Source organism: Protopterus annectens, chromosome 8.part1 (assembly GCF_019279795.1).
Source record: "Protopterus annectens isolate FY-2018-M chromosome 8.part1, PAN1.0, whole genome shotgun sequence".
NCBI classification, from domain to species: Eukaryota; Metazoa; Chordata; order Ceratodontiformes; family Protopteridae; genus Protopterus; species Protopterus annectens.
This window is the reverse complement of record NC_056742.1, coordinates 425,842,117-425,855,585: the sequence shown is the minus strand read 5'-3', so window position 1 is coordinate 425,855,585 and position 13,469 is coordinate 425,842,117.

Here is a 13,469-nt window from a genome sequence, read left to right as displayed (position 1 = left end):
GCTGACCATCTAAAAAAACTCCTCCTATACTCTGTCGCATATCATCTACTCAGAGGTGATCTCTGCTTAACATACAAGGTCATGTCAAACCCAGAGCTGTTGGACATGCTACACTTAAAGAAATCCCAATCCATCAGAGTCACACGCTGCAGGGATCTAAACCTTGTCATCACAATGAACGAAACATGCTGGAGGGATAGGTTCCTGACCCAGAGACTCCCCAGACTCTGGAATAGACTTCCCATACATGTCAAGCAGAGTGCTTCTTTGGCCCTCTTCAAAAGGAACCTTGATGACTGGATGGGAGATAGGAAATTCACCCCGGGGATTACATCAGTCACCCTGCTCGACAGGGGTCCAGGGAAGTATACACTGTGGGAAGAAATAGCCAGGGAATTGTTATGGCTAGGCTTGTATAGGCCCTTGGGCCGATAGCCTAGTACCAACCTATGAACCTATGAACCTATGAATATGGGTTCAATCATATCATGTTAGACAATGTGTCCATTCAATAATTTGATAGGGATCCATATACTCAGACCACCCTGTATAAAATTATCAATTAAGCTGATATGAACCATGCATCATCTGTCCTTATTCTCTAAGCTCAATGTACTTAAACCTAGTGTTACAGAGAATTTACCTGACAGATGTTTCTTCACTGAGTACAATGAGTGCTGATGGCTGTACAATTCTTTTAAGCTAGTTTGCACTACATAAAGGAGCCTAAACTAAAATTTTCACCTTTTTCTTAAGCCGTGAAATACAATTCACACTGCCAAGTGGCACACAGATGCATAAGGCAATACTTATCAGAAGCAGCTGCAAAAACATTTTGGATAACAATATCAAAGAACTTGAAATGAAGCACAGTGTATATCTAGCAGTGAGCAGAGATACTACTGTATTACACTGATACATTCAGCCTTTTCACATCTCCTTGTAACATTAGTACTATCATGTATGTATCACAATATCAAGACTCTAGCTAATGCCATAGAAACAGAGTAGGGCACAGGGAGCAGCAGAAATGCTTTCATTTTGCACACAACACACACAGTTAGTATTGAATAATTTCAAATGACATATCTTACTCAATAATGATCTTACTTGAGTTTCCCTCAGCACACATTCATACACTAAAATGAGTGTCAAGATTCATTATGACCTGCCTCTTGGAGCCAATTTCAAACCCTGCACCACCTACCACCTGCACTGTTTCTCTAAGGTGAATATATTTCTATATTACGCCACAAAGATATGTGTATGGCAACCTGAATTTATTTTTCTCAGTACTGCCATCCAGACTGCTGAAGAAAGCACAGCAATGCCTGTCTTAATTGAACTTTTGATAACAGTTCAAATGAAATTTGTCTGATTTTACCCTGGCCAGTGAAATGCCATTCAGTGCTACTGACCACTGCCAGTCAATGGAGCACAATGACAAACAGCAGGCAAATGATAAAGGGAAAACAACTGGAAACAAGTACTGTAAATGTACATTTCTGTTGCTTAATCATCTATGTTATCTTGCAACATTATCCTATATGGATTTGAACCATCAAACCAGAGTATTAAGAACAATCACTGAAGGGCATTTCCTATATTTGCCACAGTCAAAGCCATATAGAAAAGTCTTCAGATCTACTGAAAATGTGACATTGTATCAAGTTTCATTGAAAGTTCAAAAGAAACAAGTTAAGAAAGTTGTCCTTTCTCATTTGACAGTAAATGTTTGGATGATTGCGATATTGCTAACAATTAGGATACCCAAGTACTCATGCAATATTAAACAAAGAGTGCAAACATTGCAGGCGTTTTCTTCTTTTTCTTTATGGCATTTCATTCCCATATCTGTGCTTTTATAAGAGCAATTCTATCTCTGTTTATTGCATATTTTATCTGTATCAGTGCTTAGTGTTCTTTCTTGAATATGAACACATTTCTTAGTGAGGGTCAGTAAATGTGGTTAAGTTTGACTTGTTTGAACCATGCTTTGCTGAGGTGCATCATCTCTGGGACATTTTACAAAATTCCTATGGCTCCAAGACCAGTCTAAGTGCTTTTCCATTTATTTTTACTTACTTTATTGCATTTGAACTTGCCTATCATTTTTATATGTGCCTTATAGCTAATTTATCACATTTGCACTGTTTTAAAGCAACTTATTGATTAACTGTATTTCATTACTGTTTGTATTTCATTGCTTTTTACTGCAATTTAATACTGCTTAACTGCATTTTATTGCATTTCATTACTGTTTAGCTGTATTTTTTCATACTCTGAGTTCTGTTTTGCCTGTAAGTGGTTAATCTGTGCTTTTCTGTGAGTTTTACTGGGTTCTTAACCCTTAAATTGAGTAGCATAGTCTGGATACAGGTTTGCTGCATCTAGAGCTGTTTGTTTTTGCCTTCTGCATCACTGGTGGCCATCCTGTGCTTGCTTTCTGTTTTTCTGGCAGCCATCTTGTGTTGGTAGGGAGCTATCTTCTCCGCTAGTGCGAGCAGCAGAGATGCCTGGACCTTGTGTGGCACAAGCTGACTGATAAAGAAAGCAGGGGCTAGCAGAATTGGCTATATTTATATGTTACTAGAATCTTCTATTTTTTGTGGTATTTAGACCCCACGTTTGAGCTGGTTTGAACTCATTTGAACCAGGCTGTACTGAGGTCCCACCATCTCTGGATGTTTTGCAAAATTCCTGAGGCTCCAGGACCAATTTAAGTGTTTTTTTTATTTATTTTCAATTATTTTGTTGCATTTGCACTTGCCTATAATTTTTATCTGTGTCTTATGGCTAATTTATCACAGTTACACTGTTTTAAAGCAATTTACTGATTAACCGCATGTCATTACTGTTTAACTGTATTTCATTGCTATTTACTGCAATTCATTACTGTCTAACTGCATTTTACTGCATATCAGTAGTGTTTAACTGTAGTTTTTCATACCATGAGTTCTGTTTTTGCCTGTAAGTGGTTAATCTGTGCTTTGCTATGCGTTTTACTGTGCTCTTAACCCTTAAATTGAGTAGCATTGTCTGGATACAGGTTTTTTTACATCCAGAGCTGTTTGTTTTTGCCTTATGTGTTTCTGGCAGCCATCTTGTGTTTGCCATCTGTGTTTCTGGCAGCTATCTTGTGTTGGTAGGAGCCTATTTTCTCTGCTAGTGAGAGTAGCAGGGCTGCCTGGACCTTGTCTGGCACAAGCTGATTGGTAAAGAGAGCAGGATCTAGCAGGATTGGCTAGATTTCTGTGTAATTAGAATATTCTAGTTTTATGGTGTTTAAACACCATGTTTAAGCTGGTTTGGGATTGTTTCCACATTGTGCACTACAGCTGCACTACTTTTAACCCATTGTGAGGTATTCCAGCTACAAATTTTCCCTTAATAGCACTTGTGTGATCACCTAGTAGTACTCATCTTAGACCTTCCACCCTTTACACCCTTAGCTTTCTCTGGCCTCTCTCCCTTAGATTCTGACAAATACAGATGGACAAGTCCCTACAGTTTCTCCTGGCAGTCTGGATGATATGGGCCCCCTGAGGCAGTATAGCAACTGCCTCATGTTCATGGACAAGCCTCTACTACTACCACCTAGGAACACAAGTTGTGAGATATGCAATTACATTAAGAGCCTATAGTATATGCTGTATCCCTCACAAGCCAGTATATCTGGCACTGAGAAGGTTGTGAACACAAACACCACACCTTAAACACCATCCACATCTACACAACACATGCCAACATATGCACAGATCCTCAACAAAAATATACCCCCAAAAAAGAGGCCTCCGAGGCAAAAACAGATGCGAACTCCACAGCTCACCACACCACACAACACACATAGTCCACACAGCTATGTCTCACAGCGACTAAGGCCTAGCTATAAACCCAACATATCAGTCATAGGAGACTTAAATGTGAGACACTCAGATGTTCCCCTCATGAGGCTGGATAAGGAGAAAGTTTGTTGTTTGTCAGGTGCCAGAATCCACCGTATCACACATGCACTCAAGTCTCTCAACAAAAGGTACTGTTATGACTCTGTCATAGTCCATGTTGATGTGAATGACTTGAGATGTACCTCTCTGGATTATATGAAGAGAGACATGATCAAGCTCACTGAATATGTGTCCCAGGCAGGTATATCCCTAGGCTTAAGCAGCATTCTACCATCACCCAGAATGATGCCTCAATACAAACAGAAAATGACTGCCTTTAACAATTGGATTCATTTCTGGTGTCATTCCAAGGGGATCCAGTACCTGACAGCCTAGAAGACATGATCGACAGACCACAATGCTTTGTCAGCGATGGCCTGTATCTGTCTCACTTGGGCTTCAGACTTCTGGCAAAGACTCTTGCCTCCACCATAGTGCCTTTTTAGGCAATGCTATGAAGTCAAAACTACCAACATGAAAATTTCATCAAAAGGCAAATTAAAGACCATGCTGCTAAACGTTAGTAGTCTAAACATGAAACTGTATTCATTGCAAGCATTCTTAACCCTGAAAGATGCTGACATTTGTGCAGTCACAGAAACCTGGTTCAAAGCTACAGAAAGCACCCTGGCAATACCAGGCTACTCATCCTAGCATACATTCAGACCCCAGAACATGTGCAGCAAAGCAAAAAGAGGTAAAGTTTCAATATATGTTAAAGACATACACAGCTCCAGGCTGGTCACACAGTATGATGCACAGGAGACAATCCAGGTGCAGTTAACTATTGACAAGACCCCTATTCAAATCATATCTAGCTACAGGCCCCCAACCTTGACTCAAGTGCCCACTCCACCTATCTGGACTTCTTAAAATCTATCAAGATTCAACCTTTTACCCTGATCCTGGGTGACTTTAACTATCCAGCCACAGACTGGAAGAACTACTCATGCCAAAACACAAATACCCAGAGATTTCTTGATTTTATCAATGCAAATGCCTTGGACCAGTTGGTCAACACCCCTACAAGAGGTGATAATATCTTGGACTTGCTATTAACCAACATGAGTAACCACTGCAGCATCCCTACAGTGTCATCGTCCCTGGTAAGATGTGACCACAAAGTGGTCACTTTCAAAGTCACCATCTTCCCTCCCCTCCCCAGCTAGGGTCAAACAAAAACTTCTCCAAAGCTTACAACCTCCTGATTGAAGGTATAAACAGTGTTACAGCCCCCATCTCCTCCATAGGAGCTGGCACAAATGTCCAAACCTACACCAGAGTACTATACAAGCATTTACATAGCTGCATGAAATCAGGAATACCCAACAGGACAAAATCCTCCTCTTTAAGGAAGAGTAAACCTGTCTGATGGATATCTGCAATAAATAAACTCTATAATAAAATGGGAAAAAATGCTGTCCAGAACGAAGAAGGAGTAGGTGCCTAATTGGATGCAATCTCTCCTTAGCCTGGACAAGCAAGTAGGAACATTAGTGAAATCCTCCAAAGCAAACTTTGAGTCCAAACTGGCCACATATACTAAAGACAGCCATAATGCCTGCTTCACATATGTCTGCAGTCTCAAAGGAAGTACTCAGATCTGCTCAGAACTGGTGGTCAAGGACACCACATACACAAATGCTGTAGATATAGCCAACTTGCTAGAAGACAGGTTCAGTGAAAACTTCACCCCTCTGTCCCATCCATCAGTAAATCAGGACATCCCCAGCACCTGCTCCACTCCCATTATCTCTAGGGAGCAAGTCATCACTGCCCTTTCAAAGGCAAAAAATGCAGCCTCCATGGGACCCAATAACATCCCAGTCTGCATCCTACCTTAACTCAGGCAGGAACTTGCAGCACCATTAGGCACCCTATTCAACCAAAGCCTGCGTACTGGCTTCATCCCAGCTGATTGGAGGACAGTCACTGTCATCCCTTTGGACAAAGGTGGAGCATCCACTGATCCAGGAAATTATAGACCCATCAACCTAACTACCCTAATCTGCAAGACCATGGAACGGATTATCATGGACCTCATTAACAAGGACATTGGTAACTTTCAAACACTCAATCCCACACAGTTTGATTTCATCAAGGGGAGGTCATGCCTGTTAAACTTGATTGACTTTTTTTAGACAGTCACCAAAGCCACGGAGAATGGGAAGATGGTGCACACCACCTACCCTGACCTGGCCAAAGCCTTTGATACTATTACCCACTCGGGTATAATAGATAAACTCTCTCAACTAGGCATCAATCCATAAGTTTCCTAATGGGTAGCAACCTGGCTCACTGATAGAACCCACTTAGTCAAAATAGGGGAAGCCACCTCAAGCAGTAGACCTGTAATGAGTGTCATGCCCCAAGGATTGGTTTTGGGGCCTCTGTTGTTTGGAATGTACTTTTTCTGAGGTGCAGACCAAAACCAGTGAGTTATGGCTCACCAGGTTTGCAGATGACTGCAATCTGGTTGCTGTCATGAATTCCCCTAGTGATATGAACATCATCCAAGAGGGTCTCACCCAAACAAATGACTGGTGCCAGAAACATGGCCTCAAACTGACTGCCAAAAAATGCATCATCATCCCCTTTGGTGAGAGTGACATCCCACAAATTATCACATTGATAACAAGCCTCTAAGCATGCAATCAGTCCTAAGGGACATGGGCACCCAGGTTTATAGCAACCTGACTTTTAACCACCATATTGTCTCTGTTGTATGGAACACTTTCTACATGGCTGACCTCATTAAGAAGGGTATCTCATACAGGGACAAAGAGGTCATAACATCCCTGTAGTCTTCACTTCTTAGACCCATTATGGAGCATAATGCCCCTTTTGGCATATACCTCACAAAGCACATGCAGCAGCTGGACAGACGACAGAGGTTCCTCACCAGGGGAATCCAGGTCCTCAAACATCTACCCTACACAGATAGGCTAAAAGCCCTGTCTCTCTAGTCAGTTTCATACAGGCTCATCAGAGTTGACCTTTTTCTGGCATACAAGGTGATTTTGGACCCCACCCTGATGGGACTGCTGCATATCCGCAAGTCAAGTTCCATCCGAGTAAGCTGTATGTCTTACCTGAACCTGGTCTGTGATATCAGTAGGACTTGTTGGCCGGACAGATTTGTGTCCCGGAGACTCCCCTTTCTGTGGAATAGACTCTTTCCCCACATCAAGCAGAGTACAACATTAACCCTTTTTAAGTGCAACCTGGATAACTGGATGGGCAACAGAAAATACACCCCTGGGATTCCACCTGTGTCCATGCTGGACAGGGGCATTGGGTGCTGATTTGTTAGAACATGAGATAAATTCTTTGCTTGGCTTGTAAGGGCCTTGGGGCCAGTAGCCTAGTAACTTCCTATGATCCTATGATCCTATTAAAGCCAGTATTTGAATGTTAGGAATGTTGATCCCCTAACTCATATAACACTAACAATATACTTTCAGACTTTTTGGAAAGTCTCTTCTGCCTGACACACCCTCAGTAAGTTTACATCAAAGAGTGGAGACTGAGAAACCTCAATTGTTCCCGCAGTCAGACTAATCATAGGCACTTGCAAACCATTAGTATGTAACACTTCTCAGTGCTCATCCTTGCAATGCAGGACATGTGCATGCAATCATTTTGCTTCTTACATCATGTTTACCTTCCCTACACTTGTCTGCCTGATGTAGCGTGGCTGCAGTTGCCCAGGAACAAGTAACTATGGGAGGTGGTCTTGCTACTAAACCACAGACTGAAACTGAGGAGTACCTCTACACTGTCAAAGACACAGAGAGCTTGGTAGTGGGTTCACCCAGAATCCTCAGTGCTGGTGCTGATGTGGACAACAGACCCAGAGTGTCCCAAGCAGAACATTCAGGTATGCAAAATGCAAATGTAATGTCTTTATATGTATATATCTTAAATTTCTGATATTTATAGAGCCAGTGTTAAGTGTGAGTCAGACGATACAGTAATCGAGACAAAGTAGATGATGTTTCAGGAGAATAGGGTGGAATCCAACTGTTCATTACATTTTTGTATGAGAACATTCTTAATCTGCACATGTAAATGGGATTGTTCACTTTATCTCGTTTCATTTACATTGTGATGCGTATCCTTCTTTCCTTTCCCTTTCTCATATACTTAGACATCTGGATTGCAGTCTGTCAACCCACCTGCACAGAGTAAGCATATATTTGTTTATTGTTATTACTATATATAAGGTAAATTCAGCTCTAAGTAAGAATATAATTTGTGCTGCTTTAGCATTTGTTGGAGTTTGACATATAATTTGTATAAGAAAAATATGTGATCAATTTTATTACATGTTTTTCTGTTTGTTATATGTATTGCTTGCTATCACAGATGATCCTCACAGTGGAACTGTGGAACTCCTAACACCAGATGTCAGAATATATGTAGTCTCTGATGAAGATGGTGGGTAAAGGAGAGGCACATTCTGAGAGTGTAGAGGGTCAGTCTGACACCCCCTTCCCATATTTTAGACACAGTATGTATACCCATGACACGGAGACCTTTTATATAGGACAGGTTGAAGGTAACACAGTTGATCAGGATAGTGTGATTACTCTGGTTGCAAAGCTGGTTGCCTCTCCCCATAGCCATTGTGATGCTGAGGCACCACACATGAGGGTTGGTAGAGGTGCTCAGTAGAGACCTGCTGACCACCCCCCTCCTGATGCTGGTGTGTCATTTGGTGCCACCAAACATATGTGTAGGGCCATAGTGGAGGAATGGGCATGTTCCACCATGGCATTGGAGGAGATAGTGTGAGTACTAAATGTCTTGCATTCTGACAGGCATTAATGCCTAAGCCATGTAGATGATTCCTTGGGCAAGATGAATGACACACTGAATCGGGTAGTGTTTGTGATAAAATGTCTGCTGGGGAAGGTGGGCTTCCACGTGGCTGGACAGCCAGTAATTATTCTTGAATTTGCAGATGTGGTCATGTCAGTGATTGCAGTGTCCACACCCAGATGACATAAGTCTCAGAGTCCTGGTCCTGTATACAGTCATGAGAAGAGCCCATCAAGCAGTCATCAATCATGTTCAGGTAGTACCCTGACTTCTAACCTGCACATGGAAGTAGCAGTGCAACTCCTGGCTGAGCCACTTCTGATGGTCAGGGATGATGACACTGAACTGACTACTCTACCATGCACAACTTGCACATTTCCATGAAGTCAGGATATAGTGCTAGCACAGGGCTAGATTGTATTCATGCAGACACACACACACACACACACACACACACACACACACACACACACACACACACACACAGTGAAAAAAAAATCACTTACCCATACCACTTCATATATGCATGCAAGTTGTCTAAACAGTACTGTTGAGTGCTATACAGCTTTTATTTCTGGCACTGAACACTGTATATTGTGACAGATAAGTGTGTTTCTCAGTAACACACACTCACTTCTTTGGTGTCATCCTTGCCCTCCTACCACCCCCACCCTGTGAAAATGATGGTAAATATGCCCTGCCCTCTGCACGGGTCTTTGTGACTTAGGGTTGCCTATATGTCTGACTGATACAATGGATAGCTAGTGCTTGCTTTCTCACAAGTCTACATTTATCAATCCATATTGTATACGAAAAGTTTCTGATTTCTTGTTCCTACTCATTTGTGAATGATTGCTTATATAATTGTCGAACCTTATTGTATTTCAGTTAGTATAGTAAGTAAAACAGTGGAAGCATTAGGTGCTTTAGTCTTGCTTCTTGATATAGTTGTTAAAAACAAGGGTATAATTGACCTGTTCCATATTTCATGGGGGATGGTCAATTGAAATGCTTGAGGCACAGTATTGATTCTAATATGTAACTGTAAATTGCAAAAAATTGAGTAAGGAGATATTAATGAAATAAAGGTACATTTCAGACAATTCTGCTTAGGGGCATACACATATTTCCATATGGGAGTGATCAGTTATGTACATTTTTTTCTTTACAGATTCCACGGTTATGTTGCCATTACTGCTGGTAACAATTGGGTCCTTGGGTGTTGTCCCTGTCTGATGCTATCAGAACACAGTCATTACATGGTTAAGTAAAGGTTTTGGAGTTTGACAGGCATCAGTTTTCATATATATATATATATATATATATATATATATATATATAAATACATTCATTTAAGCATCCACACTTACCTCGAACGCGTGTAACGTCGAATTGGAATGTCGAATTTCACAGTGGCGAACGGTCAGAATGTTGTACGAAACACTGAATGTGACATTTCCGTCTGCTCTACCACCTAAACAAGTGCCGCCATGGGTCAAAAAGGGGGGGATATTTTGCATTTCGCATATATTGCATTCGGAAAAAGGAGAATTTGCTGCACTGCTTTTGAACATTTCCTGGTCGGCCATCCACCGGCCGATCAAATGAATGTATACCACACATATATATATATATATATATATATATATATACACACACACACACACACACACACACACACACACACACACACACACACACACACACACACACACACACACACACACTGGATCCTAGGTTTTGACCAAGATAGTGGAAGTTTGTAGTATGCTTTGCCTCTTCACCAGAGCCAGGACATACTGTGCCTGCCTCCATCTGGCAAGCACCATCTGCATCTAGTGGTTCTCCCTCAGACTCCTCATATTTATCTGCTGCTGCTGGCCCTGCCTGTGGTCCTTGAAACTGTGGTCTTGCCCCCTGCTGTTTTTATTAAACCTGTTTCCTGAAAATTATATTGTGTAACATGGAACATACTATAATTATTTTAGCAGAGGTACCTGAGTTATACTACAGTGCACTTACTGATGTGTCTAGACCCAGAACCTTGATTTGAACAATCCAAATATACATTCTATGATATTCCTAGTTTGTGCAGGGGCCTCAAGTTATAATTGCTGAGTTGGGTTGTATGGTTTTCCTACAGCTGTCATGAGCAAGGGTTCAAGTGCATAACCTGAATATCCTAGTAGATACCCTTGAAGAATGTCACCCCTAGCAAACTTGACATACAGTTTGCAGGTCTGCCATATGTGTGAGTTGTGAAAACTGCCTTGGTTACCTGCACAGTCATTGTAGATGATCCCTTGGGCATTACAGACAACCTGACAGTTTAGAGAGTAGAAACCTTTTATGTTGATGTATCCCTTTCCCTGTTCCCCATGTGGGGCCTTTATTTTATTTGTGTGCAATCCATGGCCCCCAGCACTTCAGGGATGTATGCTACTGCAGGGAATTCCTGCATAGTTTTGTCCTCTCCTGGGGGGTGCATGGGTAACAGGTGGGATTCTTTACATGATGCAGCATTACATTTAAAACTGACATAATATTCTAGTGACTGATGCCTGTGACACCCCTAATATATCCCCTGTGGGTCTCTGGAAAGTACCAGTAGGTAGTATATATAATGCTATATATAACTTTGTTTCCACTGGAATGGGTTTTCCACAATTTCCTTGGGGCCTGAGGTGGGGTTGGGAGAGGTTGCATAGCCCTGCCCATCCTATATCTCTCAGCAATTTCTGCATCATGCATAAGTCTAAATAAGAATTTAAACATCTTTTTTCTTCTTCTTACATGAGGTCTAGCAGCAGGAGCAGTAGCAGCTCCCTTTTCTAAAGCCTGTTACTCATACAGCATAATAATATCAGCAGCAACCACTAACATGCTTTTTTTCCTAAGTGTAATTTTGCTGTATTCCAAAGAGTTTTGGTGTATAAGGGAAAAGCCTACGCTATGTATACTCAATTGTTTTATAGCTTCCTGAATAACTATGCCATGTTGGATTGGTTGATTAGCATGTGCTTCAGCTCTTTGTCCTGTCATTAGCATATTCTGCTGTTTTCCCTTTGTTTGAATGGGTACAGCCATTTAATGAACCTCCAAATAGCATGCTATCATGTTGGTGTCTCAGCACACCACCAACACATTAGCTACACTTTGTGTGGCTGTTAATGAATCTTGCCTGGTACGTGTATGTAACAGCTTGTCAGTGCTGTGTACATTGTCCATGCAGTTCGGTAAGGTTTTGATCTCTTGACTGCTGTAAGCTAGTTACCAATGTTCATTTCTCAGTCTTCCACAGTGTTCTAACATTCCCTTTAAATTTATGTTTTCTGAGACATTTATTATAAGTTTTTCTTTGGCTTTACTTGATAATACACTGTTGTAGAGAATATTAGTTAGGTAGGCATAGGCTGAAATCCATGGCGATATACATTGTAGCAATATGCCAAACAATCCATATCACGTGCTAAGAACGTACTATTAAAATATGATGTATGTATGTCAAACATAATATGTATATGTGATAGAGTCCATGACTAAGCCTACTCATGTAATGATGTGGACATTGTCAATATGCTGATAATGATTTTAATCACTTGATTGGTGATATGTTTTTTTTTCCAGTGTTCAATTTTCATTTTTTAACACTGGTCTAATTTTCCTGAAATTTGTGTTTTCTGACATATATTTTAAGTTCTTCTGTGGCTTCACTAGATAATACAATGGTCTACAGAGTATTATTGCCAAAGTCAGGGGTTCAAGCCCATTTTGGTGTGTTTTTGTTGCCTTTTTATCATGTGTTCCATTCTCATGAAATGTGTTTTTTAGTCACCTTTTTATGAGGGCTTCTGTGGCACATCCTTGTCTAGACAATGTCATTGCCAGATGTAGAGATTGGAACCCATTTAGGTGTTTTTTGTTGTTGTTGTCTTCCTGTTATGTGTTATGTTCCCCAGAAATATGTTTTTCAGTCACCTTTTCTATGAGTCCTTCCATGACATGTCATGTTAATGCCCTGGTCTAGAGAATGTCATCGCTGAAGGCATTAGTTCAAACATATTTTTGTTATCTTGATATTATGTATTATGTTCCCTGAAATGTGCTTTTATTCACATTTTCTATGCATAATTCCATGACATGCCTTATTCATTCCCTGTTGTAGAATATGTTAATGACAAAAGCATGGGTTCAAACTCATTTTGATGTGTTTTTGTTCTCTAACAACCATGTCTTACATTCCCCCTAAATGTGTTTCTCTGTCACCGGATTTATGAGTGATTCCATGACATGACTTGCTAATGTTCTGGGCTAGAGAATGTCATTTTCAAAGGCAAGGGTTCAAACATATTTAGGGTTCCCATCATTTTGTCGAAAGCTTAATTCCACAAACAACTATTCATCGGACCGTAATCATCAAACACCCTTTCATCAAACGTTTACATTATCAAATCTTTTTCCTAGGGAAGGGAGTTAGGTGTCCGTCATTGCAGATTTGCCCTTTTCCCAATGTAGTGTGATCTAGGAGTTGATATATATAATTGGGGTGGGTGTGTGGGGCACAGTCCCCCACTTTGGTGAGTTTAAAAGAATGTGTTATTTGTTACGATTGCTCTGGTGGCCAAGCAGATTCAATCTCTAGGAAAAAGTTTTGATGATGTAAATGATTGATGAAAGGGTGTTTGACAATTGGGGTTCGAT